Source organism: Orcinus orca, chromosome 9, assembly GCF_937001465.1.
Source record: "Orcinus orca chromosome 9, mOrcOrc1.1, whole genome shotgun sequence".
NCBI lineage: Eukaryota > Metazoa > Chordata > Mammalia > Artiodactyla > Delphinidae > Orcinus > Orcinus orca.
This window is the reverse complement of record NC_064567.1, coordinates 19,678,430-19,704,327: the sequence shown is the minus strand read 5'-3', so window position 1 is coordinate 19,704,327 and position 25,898 is coordinate 19,678,430. Positions and strand designations below refer to the sequence as shown.

The 25,898-nt window shown below is 38.1% G+C and overlaps 1 protein-coding gene and 1 non-coding gene across 6 annotated transcripts in view; one reads left to right on the top strand and one right to left on the bottom strand.

Moving 5' to 3' along the window:
- CHCHD3 (coiled-coil-helix-coiled-coil-helix domain containing 3) overlaps positions 1-25,898 on the bottom strand; it is a 306,323-nt gene that overhangs the window by 216,153 nt on the left and 64,272 nt on the right. The gene's annotated exons all lie outside the window — the stretch shown is intronic.
- Positions 481-587, top strand: LOC117202326 (U6 spliceosomal RNA). The gene has a single exon (XR_004484604.1). It is a non-coding gene; the product is annotated as a U6 spliceosomal RNA (small nuclear RNA).

The window sequence follows — 25,898 nt, the reverse complement described above, 5'->3', positions numbered from 1 at the left end:
CAGTTCTTGCTAGAAGCACCTTTTTTGAGTGTCCTTCTCCCTGGCTGCTACTGCTTTTCATCTCCTACTCACCAGGGCTCAGGCCCAGCTGTCCGGTTATGTTAAGCAGAGATGCCCGCTGAATGGTGGGAGATGAAGCAGTCTCCACCCTGTGGCCCAGTGGTATACCACAGGCTGAGACCTTGTCAGCCCCCTGTCAAGGGAACCAAGAGAAAGTCTCTCTGTTCCCGTCTCCCACCCTCTACCCACCCAGACAACAGAGACAGAGAAATCAAAAGCTTCTCTCAGGAACATTCAAATACACTGGGGCCAACTTGTGCTGTGCCGAAACTAACCTACTGGCTCTCACCCATCCATCAGATGCTCTACTAAGAAAAAAGCACCCGGGAATTAGACTGAAATTGCAATGAGAGGACAATGGAGATGCTTTCAAGCTTCCAACTCCATAGAATCCTTTCCACCTTTAAAATTTCTACTAAAGTGCTTGCTTCGGCAGCACGTATACTAAAATTGGAACGATACAGAGAAGATTAGCATGGCCCCTCCGCAAGGATGACATGCAAGTTCGTGAAGCGTTCCGTATTTTTTCAGCTCAGGGCTTTGTGACCACCCAGAGGGGTGGGGTAGGGAGAGTGGGAGGGAGGGAGACGCAAGAGGGAAGAGATATAGGGACATGTGTATATGTATAACTGATTCACTTTGTTATACAGCAGAAACTAACACACCGTTGTAAAACAATTATACTCCAATAAAGATGTTCAAAAAATTTTCTATTATAGCTTTTTTCCCCACATTAAAGAGTTACAGAAAGTTCTCTACATATGAACCTAAGTTGCAAACTTTCAAAGATGCAAACGTGCATTCCATCAACGTCAGGCATGAGCTGAAATTGCAGCTTGCCCTCCGTCTCCTATTGCTGACAATCCTTCAGCTCTGCCATATCCCCCCTCCTCTTCCTCCTCCAGTAACTCTCCTTGCCTGTTCACTCGATGCCAGCCCGTGTGCCAGCTGTTGTACTATACTACTGTACTTTTCAAGGTACTGTACTAAAAGATTAAAAATACTTTATTTTTTGTTTTTTATGTATTACTTGTGTGAAAATTATTATAAACCTATGACAGGACAGTACTATATAGCCGATTGTGTTAGTTGGGTACCTAGGCTAACTTTGTTGGACTTATGAACAAACTGGACTTATGAACGCGCTCTTGGAATGGAACTCGTTCGTATGTAGGGGACTTATTGTACTTACAGCATTTTAGGGCAGAGTTAAGAGATTAAACGTGCTGGATGGGGCAATCTCGGGCACTGTACATTAATTCTTATGGAAAACATTTTCCTATTTTCGTCTCTACACCCTAAGCTGCATTTTCCTAAAAAGAAGCATAGCCCCCCCACCCCATACTGCAAGGACTATGAAGTCTTTCTAGATATATACAGGGTGAAAACTACTAATACCAGAACACAGTCAAATAAGAGCAATTTTTACATGGGGACAGAACAACATGGTCCGGTTCTGCAGCTCACAGATCATCATCAGGCATAACTGAGGGACAGGTCTTGGGGAATCAACGGATAGAAGACACCCTATATCGCAGAGCTCTGCTTTTAGTATCACACGGTAGTAAGTTCAAGATTAAACTCCACAGCAAGCACCTGTTCTATAATGCTGGTGAAATACTCAGCCAATTGCTGTAAAGTCCAGTCTAGCTGAGAGAAGAGGGCACCCTCTTCGGAAAACTGAAGAGAAAATGAAGTTGTACGTGAAATAGAGGGACAACCCGCCTCCAGCAATTTTGTGCCCAAAACACTATTTGAAACCCACTCCAACAAAAGGATAGTCAAATTTTGTATCACTGAGCACAGTCACAACTGTTATTATTAGCTAGTTAGACACAAGCTTGAGAAAAGAATCTCCGTCAGTCGCACTTCTGAATAAAGACGGCCCTATATTTTTTACTTCAACTACCCTGTAACCTCAAAAGAAATATCAAGAGTGGAAGGGGCCTTCTCCGTGAGGCCAGGCTCATCTTTCTGTTTTAAGTCACCTTGGTCCGCACAGGAAGCACAACAGACAGCCTCAGCACCCACCACGCCCACCCCACGCTGCACTCTCCCTAGGTAACAACGATCCATGCTCATGCCTCTCTGACACTATTCACCAGCTAAAAATCCATTCCTTGGCAGACGTTTTATTTCTAGCCTTCCCTATGAAATCATGCTAAAGAAAAAACAAACTCTAATAAAAACACATTGATCTGAAAGCCACACTAAGCAAGTATACTGGATTTCACTTCTTTTTTGTGTGTGTGGTACGCGGGCCTCTCACTACTGTGGCCTCTCCCGTGCGGAGCACAGGCTCCGGACACGCAGGCTCAGCAGCCATGACTCACCGGCCCAGCCGCTCCGCGGCATGTGGGATCTTCCCGGGCCGGGGCACGAACCCGTGTCCCCTGCATCGGCAGGCGGACTCTCAACCACTGCGCCACCAGGGAAGCCCGATTTCACTTCATTTTAATTTTCACCTTAAACATAAAATGAGATGGCAGAAACACGTATCAAAAGAGCAAATGATGTGAAATTCGGTATGATTTTACCTACTGTCACTTTATGGTAACTCCTATTCATTCCCTTGATATTTCCCATCTCTTACAAGTTAAATCACAGACATACTTTAAGAAGTAAAAATTATCATTCAGAACTCACATCAATGGCAAAAATAAACAAACAAATGGAGTTGCAAAATGAAAAAGCATTAAAAAGTACTTATCAGGAATTTACTATGCACACCATAGTGTGAGGACAAGGAATCAGGCCAGAAGACAGAGCAGAACAGCGAGGCCTTGCTCTTGAGAAGTCTGCTGGAACACAGTTCCAACTATTCCAACAAGAGCATTCAGGCCCATGTGGTCCTCTCACTCTCTATTCCATTTAATTTGTTATTATTAGTATTGAAGACTTTAACATATAACTTATGTCATCCAAATGAAAAAATGCATAATATCAACTAATTATAACCATTTATGGAGTACCTCCTTATGCCAGGTATTTTATTTCATTTAATCCTCACAAAAATCCCACAGAGTAGTTGTTATTCACCTTTCAGAGCTGAAGAACCCAAAGCTGAGAGAAGTTAAACTGCTCAAAATCACGTAGGAAAATATGTGGTGGCATCTGTATTCTACACTTGCAACTCCAGAAACCATGCGCAAGTCACTACACTACATGGTCTTGATTGTGTGAACTAAAACACTCAGCCAAAGCCCCCCAAAGTAAAATGTTCCACGTTCTGGTTCAAATATTAATACACGCGTCTAGGTTTTCCTCCCTCCCTTAACAAAGCCCTTCCTTCTTCAATCCATTTATGCAGGACACAACTCAACTGGCCCTAATGCAGTTGCAAACACAAAGACAGGTACTGATATCACATGGCAATGAGTGGCTGGCTGACAGGCGATCCAGAATGTGCTTCCACGCTTTTCTTTTTCCACTCACAGACTCCTGAGGTCGAGAAATACTGCTACAGTGCTATTCCAAAGGTACAAATCTGCGCGTAAAATTACATTAAGTGAAGAAGGATAAACTAAAGATTATAGTCACACTGAGTATGACTACAAAACACCGTGTATAACATTGTACAAAAATTCAATGAGGCTTGTGTTAGGTCTTTCTCCCTTTAGAGTCACTACAGCTGAGAAGGTAATAAATTATTGTTTAAGTGGCTTTGCAAAGGTACGAACGCCTATGATGAGCCCCAAAGTTAGCAGTTACAGAGGTGGCGACCCTCCCAAACCCCTTCACTAATCCGCAACGTAATTCTCAGTGAGGAGGAAAACGAACTGAGAAGTTGGAGTGAGGAGGACGTGCGCTCACCAGGCTTTTGAAATGGACCGTTTACTATGGGGCAGCCTTTCCAGAAAAGCACAATGGCATGGAAGCAGATCAAGAGAAAGGAACTGCAACATTAACTACAGCTAAGCACATCCTGGGCAAACTGCCTCCGCCTTACACCCATGTTTAACAACACAAGAACTTCGAAATGGCTAGGTAAACCACACCTACCTACACAAAGAAAACTATTTCCACAATGTTAACAACCATTTCTAAATTTCAATTATATTACAGGCCTGAGGAACTGAGGCTTTTAAATTATGCAATATTAGTCAGTGACATAGTGCTCCAATCCCACGCAGCACGAACCATGTTAGCTAAACCAACAAAATGAATAATTTAACTCCCAACCAGCAGGAATTCACTATGCCACCTTCATTATTTACCTCACAACACCCATTCCTCTCATTTTTGAAATAACAGCTGTAGGTGTTCAAGATGACCCCACCGGCTACTTACATAGATTCTGATCCACATATCATAGGAAAATTAATCCATCCTCTGTTCAAGGTAATCAAGGATGAAACATCAACCTTCGCTCTTACTGGTCGTCCTCATTAAATTCTAACCCACCAAATGTCAATAATCACTAATGCATAATATAATCAATAAAACCATACTTCAGATAAAGCTCATATGCTTTGTTATCTCCACTGCACAAAAAAAAACAATGTATCTCCTCAGCAATTGTGTATTTTCACACCTTTTGCTATCTGAATTTTCCTTCTTGCACCAGAAAAGGGATTTATTTTCTTTTTTTTAAAAAGGAACGATTTTGGACACAAAAATGCTTCTATCATTTTCCTCCCTGGGAAGAATTTTATGGCTTCTCACTGTAACTAACAGGGTTGTGAAAAGCAGCAAGAAACCAGATGTGTTCATGGCAATCCAGAACAAATTTTGTCACAGAGACCAAGACTTGAACTCAATCACTCTTTTACACTCAGCCGAATATCAAAGGTTTCCCAGTTAATCCACAGTTCACAGGAGGCCTATCTAGCTTCGATTTTGCAGAGATGATAGCCATCATGGAGATGTGAAAAACAGTCCCTGAATCAGATACTGCAGTTTTATAAGCAGCTAGAATTGTACTAACTCATATTCAACTCCTAGTTAAAATAATTTTGAGATAAATAAATACTGTCAAGGAAGAAAAATTTCAGGGATAACTATAAATTTCATTAAGATATATAGCAGATGTTACATGGAAGATGAATATTCATTATTCCATCTGGCTTCTACTGCAATCCATTTTATCTTTACAGTGATTTCCAAATATCCCAACTTAAAATGCTTACACTGTACAAAAATTCAACGACAACACGTTTGTGGTGCAAACAGTTTGTCATTTTTTGCTTAGTTCGACATGACTAAGTTTGTTAATGTATTTTGACAGACTTGCATAATATCCTAAAATGTTTTGAACAATGAAGTTTAGGCCGCAATGCAATATTAATGAGTGAATAATGTTCTTGAATATAAGGTTTAATATTTAATGATTCAGAGTGCTGCCTGGATTTGATGTAGGAGAAAAATGTGGTTTGGAATCACTGCATTTATCAGGGGACCTGTGCAAAAGACTATGGACTCCAGGCAAACCTTTAACCTAAACTTTGAGCTGGGGTCTCAAGGTGTGAAATTGATGCTTCGCCAGCTGAATCTCTAGCGCCTATCAGTATTCACAATATCACACCATTTATCAAGTGTCATTCACCAGAATTTTAAAATTACTAGGAACTCACAGGTCTGTGTCAAGAAGTGGAAAAAAAAGGAGAATTAGTGTAAAAATAACATTGTGTGGTCTACATTCAAATACATTTAGGAATCAAATCTGCCAGCTGCATCAACATGTCAATTTGATTATTCAGTAGCAAGTTCAGATCAAATAATGACTTATCTCCATATCTTCTATAAAGAGAAGTTCCTGATCTAAAAAATTTCACAGAGAAATTGGTTCAATGTGTCCATCTAATCCAATGAATGGATAATCTGCACCCATTATAGGACTTGCCTCATTTGCAAACAATACTATGTCTCAAAAATAAGCATAAAAAGAGCAACAAGAGCAGGATTTACTGAAATCAGTTAAATAATACTCAAAACCACAGAGCTATGAAGAAAGGACTGTAAAGCCCTCCTAACTGGAATGTTAACATTACTGTGGTTTTAGAACACCAGTCAAAGGATGAAAATAATGCCCAATTTCCAACATTCATCTGCATTTACAGTTCACAACAGCCATGTCAATAATCACTAAAAATCTAGGTTAAGACTTGACTCTGCCACATACTGAATTTCTCAATATAACCTCTCTAAGCTGCTGGTTTTCTCATAGGAAGATGGGCATAGTAACACCCTATGTCACGCGATTGTTATAGAATCAAATTAAATAATATTGGTAAGCACTAGGTCAAACAAAAAGCATTAATACCAATGTGAGTAAACAAAGAAAATCCTGGGTAACATTTACCGAGCACCTGCAATGCTCTTGGGAAGGGCCTGCACAGAACACATCACTGACATGATCACCATGGTGGTTAGAACACAAAGAACAGGCAATGGCAATCTCTGTTGCCTCATTTAGTTCCTACAGTAAAGGTGGAAAATAAGCACAAAATAATAGAAGAATCTACACAAATATACGGGTGAAATATTTTCTCACCTAAACTTCTATTTAATGTCATATTTCGATAGTTTACAAAGTATCTTCATTTGGAAAAAAGACAAAGTAACAGTGATACTCAATGCTCTATTAATCAATTTGATATAACATGTTTTAATCACTGATTAAAGTATTTATTGAGCATTTATTATGTGCTTAGTGTACAAAGCATTGTTTTAAAAATAAAATCAGTGATTCCACCATCAACCACAGTTAACATCCCTTCCTTTATATCATGACATTTAAATAATGCTATTAAGTTCACTCTATTCCATTTTTACCAGATCAGCAATTGTATCACCAATTATTTCAAAAAGAAATAAAACTGCTTTCAAATACATACTGTAGAAAACCTGAAAAGTTTGCCAATGATAGATAATAGTCTTAGTTCACTATAAGATCTTAATTACCACCACTGTCAGGGAAGAGTCCCTTTTTTCTGTTAAACCATTTAAAAGAATTGATGCTACAAATTCAATGAAAACTAATTAATTTCTCCTAAGCACCGGTCCTGATGCTCCTGCAGGTAATGATGGTGTCTCTTTAAGGGAACACAGATTCAGTAATTAGACTTTTCTCAAGTATGAATAACAGACAAAAAGGCAGGTATTCACTTGGTATTTTTTTACACACCCCAATCCAAAAATATATATTAAGTTACATCAGCTTTTATGATTATTCTCTAGTTTACAATGTACTTAAGGGCAGAACAGAATGCTTAGTAAAATGACAGGAAGAATACACAACAAACTGTTAATGATGCTTACCACTGGGGAGCAAGATGGGGTACTGGGCTTATTTTTTTTCAGTTTTGCGATGCTGACATTTTTACGCAAATACGTTACGTTTGAATAAAATATGTTAGAGCAGCACTATTAGAAATATAATGCAAACTAAAAACATAGTTTTAAATTTTCTAAAAGCCACATCAAAAAAAGTAAGAAAGAACAAAGTCAAATTAATTTTAACAACATGTAATATTTTATTTAGCCCAATATATCCAAAATATTGTCATTGCCTCATGTAATCAATACAAATTATTAAAGAGATATTTTATATTTTTTTCATATTGAGTTTTTGCAACCTGGTGGGTATTTTACACTTAGAGCAGATACCAATTTGGACCAATCACACTTCAAGTGCTTAACAGTACAGGGCTACAAAAAGTTTCAAAGGCATATCTAGGCATAAGTTAGGTATTTTTCTTCCTAAATTTCAAAGCAGTATGGGGGTGCTCATTAAAAGCTTCTCTCGTATCAGTTCTCAGCTCATGGCATGCTACTCTCTCACTGTTGATTTCTTAGATCTTTATCCAACCCATGCATGTTATTTACCTTCTTGGTACATAAATAAGAATTCATAAAATTACATATTTCATGTGCAATGCCACTGACTGTTTTCATTTCAGGGCTTTAACTACATGAGTAGAAGTGGCTACTGCTAATCACTTGGATCTCTTTTCAGAATATCTTTAAAAAGCCAAACACAATTACATCCCTTTCCCACATACATAACACTGCAATATTCCAGCAGTGGAGACCCATGGACTTTACAGAGGGTCTCCCAGCCCTTGAAAATGATTCTCTCAGCAAGCAAAAATAAATAAATAAATAAATAAGTGAAGGCACCAATACATAAGGACAACCATCAATTTTAGAACTTATATTACCTAAAAGGAATATTTTTCAAATTAAAAGCTATGTTACCTTTTTAAAATCACTTGTTACTCTAAAAAGAAAAAAAAAAAGTTCTCATTTCTCCCATTTAGCACTTTAGGAACTAGACCTGGGCACACCCTTGGAAAAATACAAACAATGGCTCATGCAAAAGAGAACAAGTTCATCTAGCTTCCTTTAGCTTATTTTTCCTGTATTTTCACCAGTATAAAGATTTTCTATACTCCTTAGAAAGGATAAAGGCAAGAAGAAATGAGAAAGGGCATTTGAAGAAAACACAGTATAACCAGAGAATAACTAATTCTCTGAAATGGATGGATGGATGGATAGATGGATGGACGGATGGATGGATAAGACAAACAAATTTATGCAGCATTTACTATGATTCTGTGTGAGTCACTGAGCTAACAACTTTACATGGAATAGCCCATTTAATCCTCAAAATAACCCTGAAAATAACCCATGGTGGGTGTTATTACTGTCCTCCATCTAACAGATGAGTAAACTGACCCTTGAAGAAGTTAAGTAATTACTAATGTGGTCTCCAAGCCACTAACCCTTAAAGCTGGAATTCAAACCCAAGCAGTCTGATCTCTGAGACCACACTCTTAACCAACATACTCTACTGCTCTTCAGTTCAAAGAGAGAAAGGAGTTCTCTGTAAGAATAAGCATTTTGTATTGAAAGTTTAATGTGTGCCAGGTACTCTATACACATTATCTTATTTAATCTTCATTTAAAAACAATCTCATCAGGTAAGTATTCCTATTAACCCAATTTCATAACTAAGGAGACTGAGGTGTAGAAGGATGAGTGACCTACACAGGATCACAGATCATTAAGAGGCAAAGCCGGGCTTCCCTGGTGGCGCAGTGGTTGAGAGTCCGCCTGCCGATGCAGGGGACATGGGTTTGTGCCTTGGTCCGGGAAGATCCCACATGCCGCGGAGCGGCTGGGCCCGTGAGCTATGGCCGCTGAGCCTGCGCGTCCGGAGCCTGTGCTCCGCAACGGGAAAGGCCACAGCAGTGAGAGGCCCGCGTACCGCAAAAAAAAAAAAAAAAAAAAGAGGCAAAGCCAGCATTTGGATCAGATCTCTACTCCAAAGACAATGAATGTTTGGTCCTTATTTTTTTCCCCTCATAATTTAGGTGGGTTTGTAATTAGTATAATGGTAGAAATCCATGATGATTAGGCTTTCCTGCTACTAGAATAATTTTATTTGTAGTACCTAACAACTCACAAAAAGCATGCTTTATATAGAGATACCCCGGATGAAGGTAAGCACTACCAAAGAAAGACCACTCATATAAGACTACCAGAGGCTACAACACTAATTTCTGAATCATGTTTAGCTTACTTTAATAGAATTAACTCAGAATGGGAGTACTATTTAAATAGGGACACATTTACAAATTTTTTCTTTTCAACTATCTACAGAACCCTCATTAAAACTGCTCTTCCATTTAATGTCGAATAAAGATGCCTCTGGAACTCTTTGTATACAACACACTCACACTGGCAGTAAATGTTGCAATGATATTACCTTAACGTTCATTTAAATAGTGATTGCACAAGAATGAAAATGAAAATGAGTGACACTGCTATAAGTTTCATTATGGTTTCCAAGATGAAATGACTAAGTCACTGAAAAATAAAACACATATTTGAATTTCTAGGAGTTGCAGTATGTTCCTATGCCTGGGAATGGGGTGACAAAAGAAGTAACCAATGAGATCAATTCAGATAGTTTTTGAAAAAATCAATTCTAAAAGCATTAAGGATCTATGTATTAAAATTAATCACGATAATCCTCAGAAAGCAGATTCTCAACTAAGATAAATCTTCATAGACAATATACAACATGATTTGCAGAAGACAGAACTTGAAACTCCCATTATTGCCAATTCTTAAAAATTCCTTTAAGACCCACGTTTACAGGGCTAAAGGAGTACAGAATTGGCAAACATGCTCCTAAAATAGCCAGAGACCTGTTTGCTTTTAAAGAAAAATGGGCTTCAAATGGTAAATTAACCTCTCTGAGTCTGGGTCATTCCAATGGGAAGACAAAATAAAGCATTATTTTTTAAAAGCAAAGTTACGAATAACAAATACCACCACAGAGGTGTTTTTTTTTTTTAATCTGTGTGAGATACATAAAACTAGTTAAATAACTCACATAGCTCAAGAATTTAACAATTGAGGGAATGATCATTTTGTCAGTGTCCTGTATATATGACAGTGAAGAGGTACCACGTGGCTGTAAAGACCAATTTCACTTCCTTCCTTACCATGAGAAGGCACCATAATCTGAAGTTCCTTGTCACGTTCAAATGTAGATAGTCTTCTGTTTTATACTTGCGGAGGCTCAGTGCTTCAACTCAAGATCTTGCCCATAGTAATCTGCCACCTTTAAGTGGCTACTCTTTGGCCCATTTGTTTTACTATTACAAATGTACCTACTTAGCTAAAAATAGATGAATAGGGACATATGACATTATTTTTACAAATCAATTAAATCCTAGCCTTAACCCTTTTTATACTTCAAGCCACAATCATTGAAGAATCCTGATGAAAATAACTTCCATCAGAAAATCAACACTTAGAATTTTGGACCTAGAAGATACTTTAAAGATTTAATAGGAGAATTCATTTACTGCTGAGGAAAAACTATAAAACACCACCATACCCATCAATTTACAGAGATATATCTATCAATCAGTCTATTCATCTATTATGGATTGAATTGTGTCCCTCCCAAAATTCATACGTTGAAGCCCTAACCCCTATCACCTTAGAAGGTACCCTAGTACCTTAGAAGGTTATTGATAATAATCCAAAATGATCTGACAAGTATTTACTCGGTGCCTAAACTCTCATGGCACTCACTCAGTAAAAAAAAGACTACACAGTCCATCCTACTAACCACTGCTAAAACTAATGAAAATACTAGCTAAATAAACAGACATAATAAGGCATGGTCACCTGGGCATAATGCAACTCAGCACTGGTTTTATTACTGTAGTCCCAAAATTTGCAACAATGAGACAAAAGCAGAGACTCATACTGGTAGTGAGTTAACTAGCACAATTTCTTGAAGGTAATTTGGCAACAATAATATTCTGTATAACCTTTGACCTAGTAATTTCACTTATAAAAATTTACCCTAAGGAAATAATACTGGGTATGTATAAATTTAATAAATATGTATAAATTTAATAACAAGGATATTCAAAGCAGTGTGTTCATAATAGTGACACATTTTGAACCATTTATTTGGAAGCCTCAAGGTCTTATATAAAAGTGAACTACCATGAAATTACCTATTAACAAAGCATGTCCATGATACAGCTTAATAATAAAAATAAAGCAGCTCAGAAAAATAGGGACAATATGACACCACTTCTATTATTTTCCCCCTTCATATGTATGCCTGTGTACCAAAATATTTACAACAATTCTGTGTGAATTAGTAGGATTATGGCCATTTTCATCTTCTTTATTTTGTTTAGCTGCTTATCTCTAATTTTCTATACAGTGTATGTTATCTTTGTAATTAGAAGAAACACTTCTTGTTACAATACTATCATGTGCCTTATGATTTTTGCTCTTATCCATAGATATTCTTAGTTACTAAGAAAATACCATAGATGAGGTTATGTTAGAACACAGAAAAGCAGGCCAGGCTGCAATAAAAAATCAACTATGGGACAAGGTAAGAGAAAAAAGCATAAACATTCTAGAAGTAGTCAGGGCAGGATCGGTGCTCAGAAACAATTCCCCTTATGGAGTGCCTGAGAGCCACAAGAAGGTGGCTGTCCCACAGCTGCTAACTCCAGACCCCTGCAGCATTTAAAGACTCAAAGATAGGGGAAACCTGTAACTCTCTGGACCTCCTTAGGGACCCCGAGCTGTACCTCTGTTGAGCCCTCTCTGTGCAATGCTATAATACATATCTCCCAAAGTTCTGATTCTTTTAGTTTCTTGATTAATTTATTTGCCCTTTCGAAATGTCCTCTAATTCATTACAGCCTTCCTGGAATTGCTGTCTGGCTTCTCAACATGTGATATCAGATGTCCCATAAACAACAGGACTATTATATTAAAGCCGTGAATTAGATCCAAGCATCCTATTTCTCCCCAAGCCTATTAACTTGATGTTCTACAGGCAGAATCTCACTTAATTTGCCATTTACAGGATAACCTTTCCAGGTGTATCTTTCAAATCCTTCCTGCTGTTCTGGATACCTCTTAATATCTGTATGTTGGGAAAAATCATCTGAATGAGGTAAGAAAATTAATCCTGTTTTTTTCCTAATGGAAGAAAACTGGAGGAGATGAGCACACAGTGCCATCAATTCATGACTGGACAAAACTCTTAAGAGGACTGCCTTCCTAAGGGAAGTACAAAGGGCCCCTCACTGTGAAAAGCAATGAATATTTCTGTCTTTGAAATGACCAGATTGGGTGGTCAGAAGGGTCAGGTACGGAAATTACCTTTTCTTCGACATTTTGCATTAGTTATACAGTAAAAGACAACTGTCTTCAGGCACAGAACTGTCACCAAACGTTCCCAGATGCGGCAGTTTAGACTACTGATGGTTTGCAGGATTGGGGGAAAAAAAAAATTCAAAATGAAGACCCTTCTGTCTTCTACACATGTGCAGAAAAGCAAGAAATTCTAATTCGGGGGGTGGAGGGGCACACACATATGTAACAGCAAGGCTAAGCATATTTTCAATGAAAGGAGATTTAAAAATCACTTTCCCACCTTTATAACATCTCTCAGTATCATACTGAGAAAGAATGATGTACGTTAAATACATAAAGATAACACTAGTCAGACATAAAAAACGCCCAAGACAAATTTAAATGACCATCATAATAAAGAATCTGTTCTTTTCTTTTTGTATTCCCCCTAGGATTCTGTCAGTAAACTAGAATAAACATGTTATTAAAAGAGAATCAATAGAAGGCTTTAAAATATACACTACCACAAAAGGTCAAGCCCTGGGATCGATTTTAATATAACATTTTTGTGCAGCTTCCCAAAGGGTTCTTTTCTAATATTGTTCTTCATTTTTCTCTCACTTTGTTCCCTGACTGGTGAATGTGTTGTTCTTGTCTGCAAAAGGCTGTATAAGGCTGAGTTTGCTGAGTGTGTGTCATTCCTATGAAAAGCTGCTAGAAAATGGAAAAAAAAACAACCTCAAAAAACATTTAAACATAGTGGGAGGATAGATACAAGAGAGGATGAAGCACAAGGCAATGTTCAACTCACGAACTGTACAGGAACACTGAAACTCAGAACAATCTGCCATCACAGGCCGCCCTGGGCTTTTGCCTCCCCTGATACCTTGGGCGAGCACTGACCCCTGGGAGGCAAGAGGGTCAAAGAAAGTGGAATAAGTTCAGGTTTCAACCAAAAACTCTCACCACACCAGGTGATGATGTGGTGAGAGTTTGCAGATGCAGATTTTCAATATACAAATCCATGTGACTCCTGGTTCCTCTTGAACTTAAAGGACCAAATGTTCAAAGGAAAAGTGGATGCCATCGACAGGATTCATGGGAACTAATCAGAGGTACAGGCTTCCTGACTTCTGTCCCAACTTTCAAGGCTCAAAGACAGATAAATCACATTCTGGTCCGATCTCATACAAATATGAACGCACGGGCTTCCCTGGTGGCATAGTGGTTAAGAAGCCGCCTGCCAATGCAGGGGACACGGGTCCGAGCCCTGGTCCGGGAAGATCCCACATGCCACGGAGCCAACTAAGCCCATGTGCCACAACTACTGAGCCTGCGCTCTAGAGCCCGCGAGCCACAACTACTGAGCCCGCGTGCCACAACTACTGAAGCCCATGAGCCCAGAGTCTGTTGCGCAACAAGAGAAGCCACCGCAGTGAGAAGCCCACACACCGCAATGAAGAGTAGCCCCCGCTCGCCGCAGCTGGAGAAAATCCACACACAGCAACAAAGACCCAACGCAGCATGAATGAATGAATGAATGAATGAACGAATGAATAAATAAATAAATAAGAATGCAGGGACTTCCCTGGTGGTCCAGTGGGTAAGACTCCGTGCTCCCAATGCAGGGGGCCGGGGTTCAATCCCTGGTCAGGGAACTAGATCCTGCATGCCTCAACAAAGATCCTGCGTGCCGCAACTAAGACCTGATGCAGCCAAAATAAATAAATATTTTTTAAATAAATAAGTAAGTAAATATGAATGCATGACACAGTATATATTTTACATGTTCCTAGTTACAAATTCTCTATTTTTGGTTGCCAATAAAAACAGTCCAAAGCCCAGATTATAGTCTCATAACATCAGTTTTTTACTTTCAGACAACACTAAGCAACCGTCTCAGGACAAGACAGAAAAATAGATTATTTCTGCCTAAGTCATCAGAAACCAGAGAAATTGTTGCCTCTGGAGTTAAAAATGCAGCCCCCCTATCAAAAAATGGATGCCAACTAAGCCTGCTAGAAGGGAAGATGTGAACTGCAGCTGCTCCCTAAGAACCAAGAAAGCTTGAAGTGTTGGGAAAGAGGCGTGGGCTCGGAGTAAAAGAGAACTGGGCTTAAATCCTGAGGTTGGCTTTGGTCAGTAGCACAGCCTTGGGCCAGGGATTTAGCCTCTCCCAGTGGCATTCTGATTGTAAAATAAACCCACAAAGAGCAGAGCTACCACAGCCATTTCTCCTCAGTTGCGAGGGTGTGTAGGGGGCGGGTATTTTGCGTGTGGGGGAATGTAATGTGAGGGGCATCATCCTGCAGGCTACCACCTAGGCTAAGGCAGGCCTCATCAGAAGGCTCCTGGCAAGTCTGGAGCTAGTGTATACAAATGTACCAGCACAGCACCTGGTAAACAGTAGGCAATCATTCAATGATAGCTGCTGTAGTCATATGATGCTCCTGCCTCTTTCCTTTTGGACAAAGTCTATCCCGTTTTAATCTATTTACCACAACCATAAAGTACTGTTGTAATTTAGTGATGCATTCTTGTTGGCACTTACTATATGACAACGAGTTTTGCCCTCGGAGACCTTTATATTCCAGTTGGAGGAGACAGTCAATAAACAGATAAAGTGCTAAAGAAACAAGGCAGAGAAAGGACAGCTACAGTGAGAGGACAGGAAAGAGAATGACTAAACAAAGCAATCAGGGAAAGCCTCTCTGCGGGGTTATTTGAGAAGAACCCTAAATAGTAAGAGGGAGTCAGCCATGCAAAATATGAAATACAAGTATTCTAGGAAAAGAACTATGCAGGCACAAACAGGTTTGGCAGCTGCTACAGCTGAAATGTAAAATGGGAGGGTGGTAAGAGATGAGGCCCAAGTGCATAAACATAAACGGCAGCAGAGGACCAGAAGATCAAGGGCAAGATCTGGATTTTATGCTAGATCTAATGAAATGCCGTTAAAGGATTTTAAGCAAATAAACTGCCATGATTCCAAATGCATTTTTTAAAGCACACTAACACTGCTTTGTGGAGAGCAGGATCTGGGGGACAGGACTGGCTCCGTGCATGGAGACTTTACAGTAGCTCAAGTGAGAAATGATAATGACTGGGCATATACCCTGAGAAAACCATAATTCAAAAAGAGTCATGTAACAAAATGTTCATTGCAGCTCTATTTACAATAGCCTGGAGATGGAAACAACCTAAGTGCCCATCATCGGATGAATGGATAAAGAAGATGTGGCACATATATACAATGGAATATTACTCAGCCATAAAAAGAAACGAAATTGAGCTATTTGTAATGAGGTGGATAGACCTAGAGTCTGTCATACAGAGTGAAGTAAGTCAGAAAGACAAATACCGTATGCTAACACATATATATGGAATTTAAGGGGAAAAAAATGTCATGAAGAACCTAGGGGTAAGACCAGAATAAAGACACAGACCTACTAGAGAATGGACTTGAGGATATGGGGAGGGGGAAGGGTGAGCTGTGACAAAGCGAGAGAGAGGCATGGACATATATACACTACCAAAAGTAAAACAGAGAGCTAGTGGGAAGCAGCCGCACAGCACAGGGAAATCAGCTAGGTGCTTTGTGACCGCCTGGGGGAGTGGGATAGGGAGGGTGGGAGGGAGGGAGACGCAAGAGGGAAGAGATATGGGAACATATGTATATGTATAACTGATTCACTTCGTTATAAAGCAGAAACTAACACACCATTGTAAAGCAATTATACTCCAATAAAGATGTAAAAAAAAAGTAATAATTATGAAATCTTAGAATAAAAAAAAAAGAAATGATAATGACTTAGACCAGGGTTTCTCATCCACGGCACTACTGACATTTGGACCAAACAATTCTTTGCTGTGCGGGGCTGCCCTGTGTTGGAGGATGTTTAATAGCATCCCTGGCCTCTACCCACTAGACAGATGCCAGAAGCATCCTCCAAGTGGTGACAACCTTAAAGGTCTCCAGATGTGGCCAAATGACCCGTGGAGGTGGCACTGGGGAGAGGCGGCAAAATCCCCCTCAGATGAGAACCAGTTGGCTTAGACTAAGTAAGGAAAGAAATGCGTGAGAGTCATGAATTTGCAATATATTTTAAAAGCAGAAACATAAAGGCACGAAGGAGGGAGCAAGAATAATCAATAATCAAAGTTCTGATGTTACTCTCAATTTGTTAGACTAAGTTTTCAATAGTTTGAGGAAAGTGCTTTCTAAGTTCAAATCTACCTGGGGCTGTACAAACAAGTTAAGTTACATAAACTCACTTGGACAATAGTTTGGGCTCCTTTTCTTTAAGTCTATAAAAACTGAATTGTACAGCTGACAGGTATATTCATAAAGAAATACACAATTTCCAACATATTAGAGCAAAATCCACAGAAATATTAATTTTCACCCACTATTTGACAGTATTTTGACAGTTTTATTTCAAAATATAGTCATGTGAATTAAAAAAACAAAAATACCCCAAAAATCCCTTCATGGTGAATTCTTTTCAAAACTAAATTCCTTATTTAGTGAGCTCCACAATCAAGGCAAAATTGTACTAAAACCTGAAAAACATAAATATTCAGTAAAACACACCAAAAGAGCCTTAGATACAGCATTCATACTAACATATAATAGGTGGCCTCCCTGTTGGACCAGAAAACAATTTAGCCTCTGACATACAGTCTAGCAGAGTGATGATGAGTGTGGCTTCAGGTTCCAGACTGCCTGGGTTCAAATCCCAACTCCTCTATTTTCTGGGTATGTGACTAGAAGCAAGTATGAACCTGTGTTTCAGCCACCTCATCTATGAAGTGAGGGTACCAACAGATCAGAACCTGCCTCACAGGGTTGCTGTGAGGATTAAATGATCATTACGTGCAAAGTGCTTGGACCAGTGCCTGGGACAAAGAAAGTGTTCAAAAACTGTTAGCTATTACTACTACTTATTGCTTATTATTAAATGTTATTGCTATTAGTATTATTTCTTAGGTAAAGTCTTCTTAAATAGTGTATATCATCAGATTTTAAGTGTACTCGAGATCTGCTTATTCTGCACATAGGGGGAGGACCACACTATATGATTGGGTGGGGGAAATAAAACAAGCTATACAACATTATTACTTCAATCTCATTTTGTTTAAGAAACAAACTATACGAAACACTGTTAAGAATACATTTCCCTTAGGGTAAAATATGTGAATGGTTTTAAGGGGGAAGAGCAGGGTAATGGAGGAGAAGGGATAAGATGACTTTTTATGCTTGTATATTATCTGAATTTCTTTGAAATATATTTCTCTTGTAATTTTTTAAAATAAATCAACATTATCCATGTTTTCAATAGTTTGCGGAATGCCCTTTCTAGATCAAACCTACCACATTCTGTAGCAATAATGAAAATTGCAGAAACTGTTGGGTAATGGTTTTTAAATTAATAGACATTTCCCATATTAAATTAGTGGTTTCAAGTGACTTTTTTGGTTGTTTTGATTTGGTTTGGTTTTAATCCATCAACCTATCAGGAAAGCAAAACTGTAATCTACGGATTTTTTTATTTTTGTTTCACTCTAATAATCATTCACAAAATGGCACCAGGAAATGAAGAATTTAAGAGATCTATTCTAAGAAGTTGTGAAGGAGCTCAAATTTAAATCATTAACTGAAACATTTACAGGATTAACCTCTATTTTTATACTTGATGCCAAAAATCACACTAAAATCATTTTAATGGAATAAGTTGAAAAAATTTCCAAATGAACTGGTTTAAGCCTGGAGGAGCTACATAGTGTATGTGTAAGGAAACAACTGTAAATAGTATATAACTAATAAACTGCCCCTGTGCTAGCTGCACATTACTCAGTGGAGGAATTCCATATTTGAGTTCCAAAATCACACTGTCCCAGCAGCTAGATTTTTTCATTGATTTAAAAACATGTCAGTTTGTGGACTAAATGTGACAACATCAAAATACTCTATCACATAAAAGGCAAATAAATAGTAATAAATACTACAAACCAAAACCCAACAAGTGAAGCAATACAACCAATACAAAATAAGAAAATGAGTCCAAGTTTCTTTAAAAAAAAAAAAAAGGCTAAGGATGAATACAGAAGGAGAAATCCAAAATGATTTCCACTTCACGATCGTCTATTAAAGTAAGTGCTGTGCCTCTTTATTGCTTCCCACAGAGCGGAAGGGCCCGATTGCTCCAGAGAACTCTGCAGAGCACTACTGGGCACGTGTGTGCCTCACTGACTGGAGGCAGCACTCGCCTCTAAAGTTCACCAGGCAGGGCCCCATCTGCTTCCACACAGCCCGCCCTGCTGTGCTATTAAGAAAAATGTCCCCATCTTAAGCTAACAAGAAATTCAAACTGCCACCACCACTGAAAACGTGGACACCAACGACATTTAATAATAAGTTATAGCCAACCTGAATAAAGAATATTAACTTTAAACACAAATTCTCAAAAGATTTTGGTACTAAGATAAAGGAAGTTTTAAAAATATCACCCAGAGCAGTTGCACAGATCTAATAACCAGGAGCACACAATCGAGATCATTTCTAAAAGATCTTTTATTTACTAATGGTTTAGAGGTGAAAGCCCAAGCAAATGTTTGTTACCTCTTCTCACAACTGTAAATGAAAAACTTTAAAGAGAGCATTCCCTATACACAGAGAAAGGTAATACTGCAGGATGGTGAAGTGCATGAACTTGACAGAGACTTCAGTTCAAACCCCAGGCTCTCCACTTACCAGATATGACTTTGGGTAAGTTTCTTCTTCACCTCTCACTTTCCTCACTTATAAAGTGCGGACAATAGAGGTGTTGTGAGGATGAAGTGAGTTAAATATATAAAGTGCTCAGAAAATACAAGAATCCAACACCTATTATTTTTTTAATGTTTTCATTTCAGTTGGGCACATGGGTCCTGTACTCTGAAATGGTTTTCATAACATAATGTGACCCCAGTGTGTGTATTCTATGTGTATGCCATCTATGAACTGTGAAGAAAGTTTTCATCAAAAACAAATGACAGCTGCTCTGGATAAGAATGGGATGCAAAAGAATATGGGTTCTCTCAAAAAAATATTTATCAGAAACTTAAGATGAGCTACTCGTTTTTAAGTTTTCTGCAACCAGGAAACGGAGCGGGAGGTTTACTTAAACATGAAAATGTGCCAATGTTTAGAAATATTATAATGCTGAGATAAAATTTACATCTGAATTATAACTATGTCACCCGCACTCCTTTACAGCTAGAGGCTCTACTGGCTAACCTGTTGAGGTCAGAAGAGGAAGAGGAGAACCCTGTGTATTTCTCCCCAGTTGCAGAGCAAACTGCCAAAGGAGGGTCTCATCCTGCTACCCTCCACCTAACAAGGCATTCATCACCAGCAGGATCAGCAGATGGCTCCCAGAAGGCCCAGGACTGAGGGCTCAGCAGGGTAAGGCCCAGCCTAGACGGACCACTGTCCATAAGTACAGACTTCTGGACACAAGGAAATGGACATGAGGCCACTGCCCACTCACCTTCTAAAATGGAAACTGAACTGAGTCTCTCCAGCAAATGCTGTTTGGAAAAGAAAAGTTTACTCCTCACAAATGAAATGTCCCAATGTGAGAGAAAATTAGTCTAGCCAGAAGTTTCTCAAACTAAGCCCTATGCTTCCCAGGTTTCTAGGAAGGGAAAAGGTGGGGGAAATGGTTGACAGAGCTCTAAATCCCTAGTCCTAGCTATAACCAGACGGCACTTGAAGCAGTTTTGTATCAGAGTTCTGTCAGGTTTCCTTTGAATAAATGTTTACAGGGTGATGGGACACAATATGATTCTATCACCTCAGCAACAGAGTACAGGGCTCTGGGGCAGGCAGCCCAATTCAAGTCCTGCTTCCACTGCTGACTGAAAACTTTACATATGTCTACTTGAGTCATCTGTTTTTATAAAACAGTGATAACACTGACAAAAAAACATTAATAGTTCATGTGAAGAATAATAAATGATTTACAGAGTATATTACAATGTCCGCTCCCCCTGAGATTGTTCTGGGTAATGGAGAAACTTCAACAAGAACTATAACAACTATAGGACACTCAGAAACCAACTCCTAGAAACTTCCAAATGCAGAAACCAACTCTGGCACAAATTACTTCAAACACTTGCTTCATGAGAGAAAACACTGTAATTACTGTCAAAAGAAACATCTGAACAAGAAGTGGTTGAACATCACAGCTGCTATTACAACCAATAAAAAAGTTACAGATTTCTACAGCATGCTTGATTGATTCTGGTTTTCCAGGTTTAATATTCCTACATGTAAAAATAGCTTCTCGAACAGAATTCAGGGTAGGAGTCTACAACAGCATAACATCAATAGGAAAGAAAACTGGATTTGGAAAAAGTAGAGAGATGTGAATAAAACACAGACTGGATAATCCAACCTTCTGTAATTGTTGGTTATAGAAAGCACTTGTCTCTATTAAAAATAGAAAAGTGCCACTTGAAGAAAAAAGATGAAAGTAGCAGATGGCTAAAGATTCCAATACTTAGTACATACACAGCACTTCCAGTCATTCCCCAGTGAAAAGTACTGGGTGGTAAGGATGTGATCTATTACATTCCGAATGAGTTAGGGCTTTACTTTTAAGCAGAATGGAACAGAAAAGTTAAAGGAATGAAACCACAGAAACACAATATGCATTTAAAAAAAAAAAACAGCTTTAATGAGGTTAATAAAATAATTAATCTAATATATTGGGATTTTTATACTACAGAAGGATCTCTTAAATGTCAGAGCACATAAATATTTTCCAGATAATGCCAATCAACCATCCACTGCGCCTACTGGAGCCAGACCCTGGGGAATCTGCTCACAACACAGCAGGGTACAAACTTCTGTAATCACCTTCTTTGCAAATATTTGTAAATTAGAAGTGAGATTCATTGCCTGTGACAGTTGTGAGGACCATGAGAAAATACTGACTGCTAACTGATCTTTAAGGTCACTTAAAAACTACATTTTTATGATTAAAGCCACTGATAAATATTAGTGGATCAACAGAACTTGTTCCCTGAAAGTTGGTATTTTTTTTTAATTACTATATACCTAGAGATGACTTGCAGGTTGAAGGTATGTAATTTCATAACAACTGTGTAATATGTGTCGATGACTAGAAAACAACGTTTAACACTACACTAATTTGAAACAAAGATTTATAACAAGTCTCTAGTACCTATAGTCCTCGGTTAATGTCTGATTTTTAAAAGCATAGTTTTTTTGTTTTTAACATAATGTGACATGTATATGCATATGTATACAGAGTAGACTGCCCTTCCCAGGAGAATGTCAAGATTTTCCAGTACCAATGATTCATTCAATCATTCAACTGAACAAATATTTGTGAGAGTTTACCATGTGAAAGATGCCACACTAGGTAGATGATTTCTTACATTATGTATTTTCAATGTGACACTAGGCCCCCCAAACACTGTTTTTCTATATTGGATTCTTTCCTCCTTCCTTTTTCAGCTTTTTCCTCCAAAGGCAAATAATATCAAAAGATAAAATTAAAATGAATTATTATATATAGTGGATTTAAACAGAAGACACCAGCCCTATGAATTTCACCTTTACTATGAGAAACTAAGAAGTATTGATACAAACAAGTTTTAAGCCTTTATTTGATGATATAAGTCCTTATTTGATGTGATAAATGGAAAAATAAATGGACTGTGCTATACTCTAACTTAACCACACAGCTGATAAAATTTATGACTAATTTATTAAACCAAATTATTTTGCGTCTCACAAATCTAATGTAATTGTTCAAGTAATTAAAAATGGGGTAAAATCTCAACTAACATCCACCTAAAAACATCAAGCAAGTAATCTTGGTTGATGTACAGCTAGTTACAACATCAAGTAACTATTCCCTTTCTTCTTGGCTTCCTGAAAAAGGTTATTAAAATGGAGGCAACTTTCACTTGCCTTTATAGCTATAGAGGTGAAATTCAAATGCCAAAGGTCAGAGGTCAGAAGTAGTCACATTTTTCTTGCTGTCAGAGACTGACTTTTGGAGGTAGGGCACAGGAGAGAAGTAAATCACATTTTAAAAGTCTATACTCAAACTGTAGCATATTACATCCTTGCTATACTGGCCAGCTATAATTGTAACACATTATGGTCAGCTATAATCCAAAACACACAACAGAGTATCACAGCAAAAACAGACTGCTAACACGAGCATTTAGTTTGCTCTTGACTCTCAATACACCAAACAACTATTCCATCCATTATATGTTGTGATAAGCAAACCTACGATTCCAAATTAGATCCAACAATTTTAGTGTGTGTACTAACTTTATGTCAGTGATTCTGGAAGGCATCAAATCACTCAAGATTCTCATAGAACAGAATAAGATCTACGATAAATTGAATTGAGATTCCATGTGTAAATGTTTTTTAGAAATGAGAATATAACATATATAGCCATAGTGCTTAAAATTAACTATGGCATCGCTGTGGCCCTAGTAGAAACCTCCTCCTCGAAAGCAACTTTTATTAGGCCACATCTGCATATTAGTTTTAAAGAAGTGGAAACTTGGATACACAACAACGTCCTACTATACAGCACAGGGAACTATATTCAATATCCTGTGATAAACCATAATGGAAAATAATATAAAAAGAATGTTTATATGTATAACTGAATCACTTTGCTGTACAGCATAAATTAAGACAACATTGTAAATCAACTATAGTTCAATTTAAAAAATAAATGAAAAATAAAGAAGCTGAAACTTAAAGGAGTTCAGGTAAACTCTAAATGGCCTAATAAAGTATCTTCAGTTTAAATGATTTCTGAATGGGTTCTAATGTGTGTGGCATGACCAGTCAGAGATGCCATAAAAGGATTTCTGAATTAGGTAGGAGATGAGGCAGACACTCAAGAAATCATTTCCAGATAATTACCCTAAATGTGACTGGATTAAATACTCCAACCAAAAGACAATGACTGGCTGAATGGATACAAAAACAAGACCCATATATATGCTGTCTACAAGAGACCAACTTCAGACCAAGGGACACATACAGACTGAAAGTGAGGGGATGGAAAAAGATATTCCATGCAAATGGGAATCAAAAGAAAGCTGGAGTAGCAATACTCATATCAGATAAAATAGACTTTAAAATAAAGACTGTTACAAGAGATAAGGAAGGACACTACATAATGATCGAGGGATCAATCCAAGAAGAAAACATAACAATTAAAAATATTTATGCAACCAACATAGGAGCACCTCAATACATAAGGCAAATGCTAACAGCCATAAAAGGGGAAATTGACAGTAACACAATAATACTGGGGGACTTTAACACCCCACTTACAACAATGGACAGATTATCCAGAGAAAATAAATAAGGAAACACAAGCTTTAAATGACACAATAGACCAAACAGATTTAATTTTTATTTACAGGACATTCCACCTGAAAGTGGAAGAATACACTTACTTCTCAAGTGCACATGGACCATTCTCCAGGACAGATCACATCTCAGGTCACAAATCAAACCTTGGTAAATTTAAGAAAACTGAAATCATATCAAGCATCTTTTCTGACCACAATGTTATGCGATTAGAAATCAATTACAGGAAAAAAATTGTAAAAAACAAACACATGGAGGCTAAACAATATGCTACTAAATAACCAAGAGATCACTGAAGAAATCAAAGGGGAAATCAAAAAATACCTAGAGACAAATGACGATGAAAACACAAAGACCCAAAACCTATGGGATGCAGCTAAAGCAGTTCTAAGAAGGAAGTTTAAACCAATACAATCCTACCTCAAGAAGCAAGAAAAATCTCAAATGAACAATCTAACCTTACACCTAAAGGACCTAGAGAAAGAAACAAAAAAAACCCAAAGTTAGTAGAAAGAAAGAAATCATAAATATCAGAGCAGAAATAAATGAAATAGAAACAAAGAAAACAAGAGCAAAGATCAATAAAACTAAAAGCTGTTTCTTTGAGAAGATAAACAAAATTGATAAACCTTTAGCCAGACTCATCAAGAAAAAGAGGGAGAGGACTCAAATCAGTAAAATTAGAAATGAAAAAGGAGAAGTTACAACAGACATTGCAGAGATACAAAGGATCATGAGAGACTACTACAAGAAACTCTATGCCAATAAAATGGAGAACACGGAAGAAATGGACAAATTCTTAGAAAGACAGAACCTTCCAACACTGAACCAGGAAGAAATAGAAAATATGAACAGACCAATCACAAGTAATGAAATTGAAACTGTGATTAAAAATCTTCCAACAAACAAAAGCCCAGGACCAGATGGCTTCACAGGTGAATTCTATCAAACATTTAGAGAAGAGCTAACACCCATCCTTCTCAAGCTCTTCCCAAAAACTGCAGAGGAAGGAACACTCCCAAACTCATTCTATGAGGCCATCATCACCCTGATACCAAAACCAGACAAAAAACACTACAAAAAAAGAAAATTATAGACCAACATCCCTGATGAATACAGACGCAAAAATCCTCAACAAAATACTAGCAAACAGAATCCAACAACACATTAAAAGGATCAGACACCATGATCAAGTGGGATTTATCCCAGGGATGCAAAGATTCTTCAATATATGCAAATCAATCAATGTGATATACCATATTAAACTGAAGAAATAAAAACCACATGATCATCTCAACAGATGCAGAAAAAGCTTTTGACAGAATTCAACACCCATTTATGATAAAAACTCTCCAGAAAGTGGGCACAGAAGGAAGCTACCTCAACATAATAAAAGCCGTATATGACAAACCCAAAGCAAACATCATTCTCAATGGTGAAAAACTGAAAGCATTTCCTCTAAGATCAGGAACAAGACAAGGATGTTCACTCTTGCCACTATTATTCAACATACTTTTGCAAGTCCTATTGCAAGTCCTAGCCACAGCAATCAGAAAAGAAAAAGAAATAAAAGGGTACTTCCCTGGTGGTGCAGTGGTTAAGAATTAGCCTGCCAATGCAGGGGACACAGGTTTGAGCTCTAGTCCGGAAAGATTCCACATGCCGCGGAGCGACTAAGCCCATGCGCCACAACTACTGAGCCTGTGCTCTAGAGCCCGCAAGCCACAACTACTGAGCCCACGTGCCACAACTACTGAAGCCCACGCACCTAGAG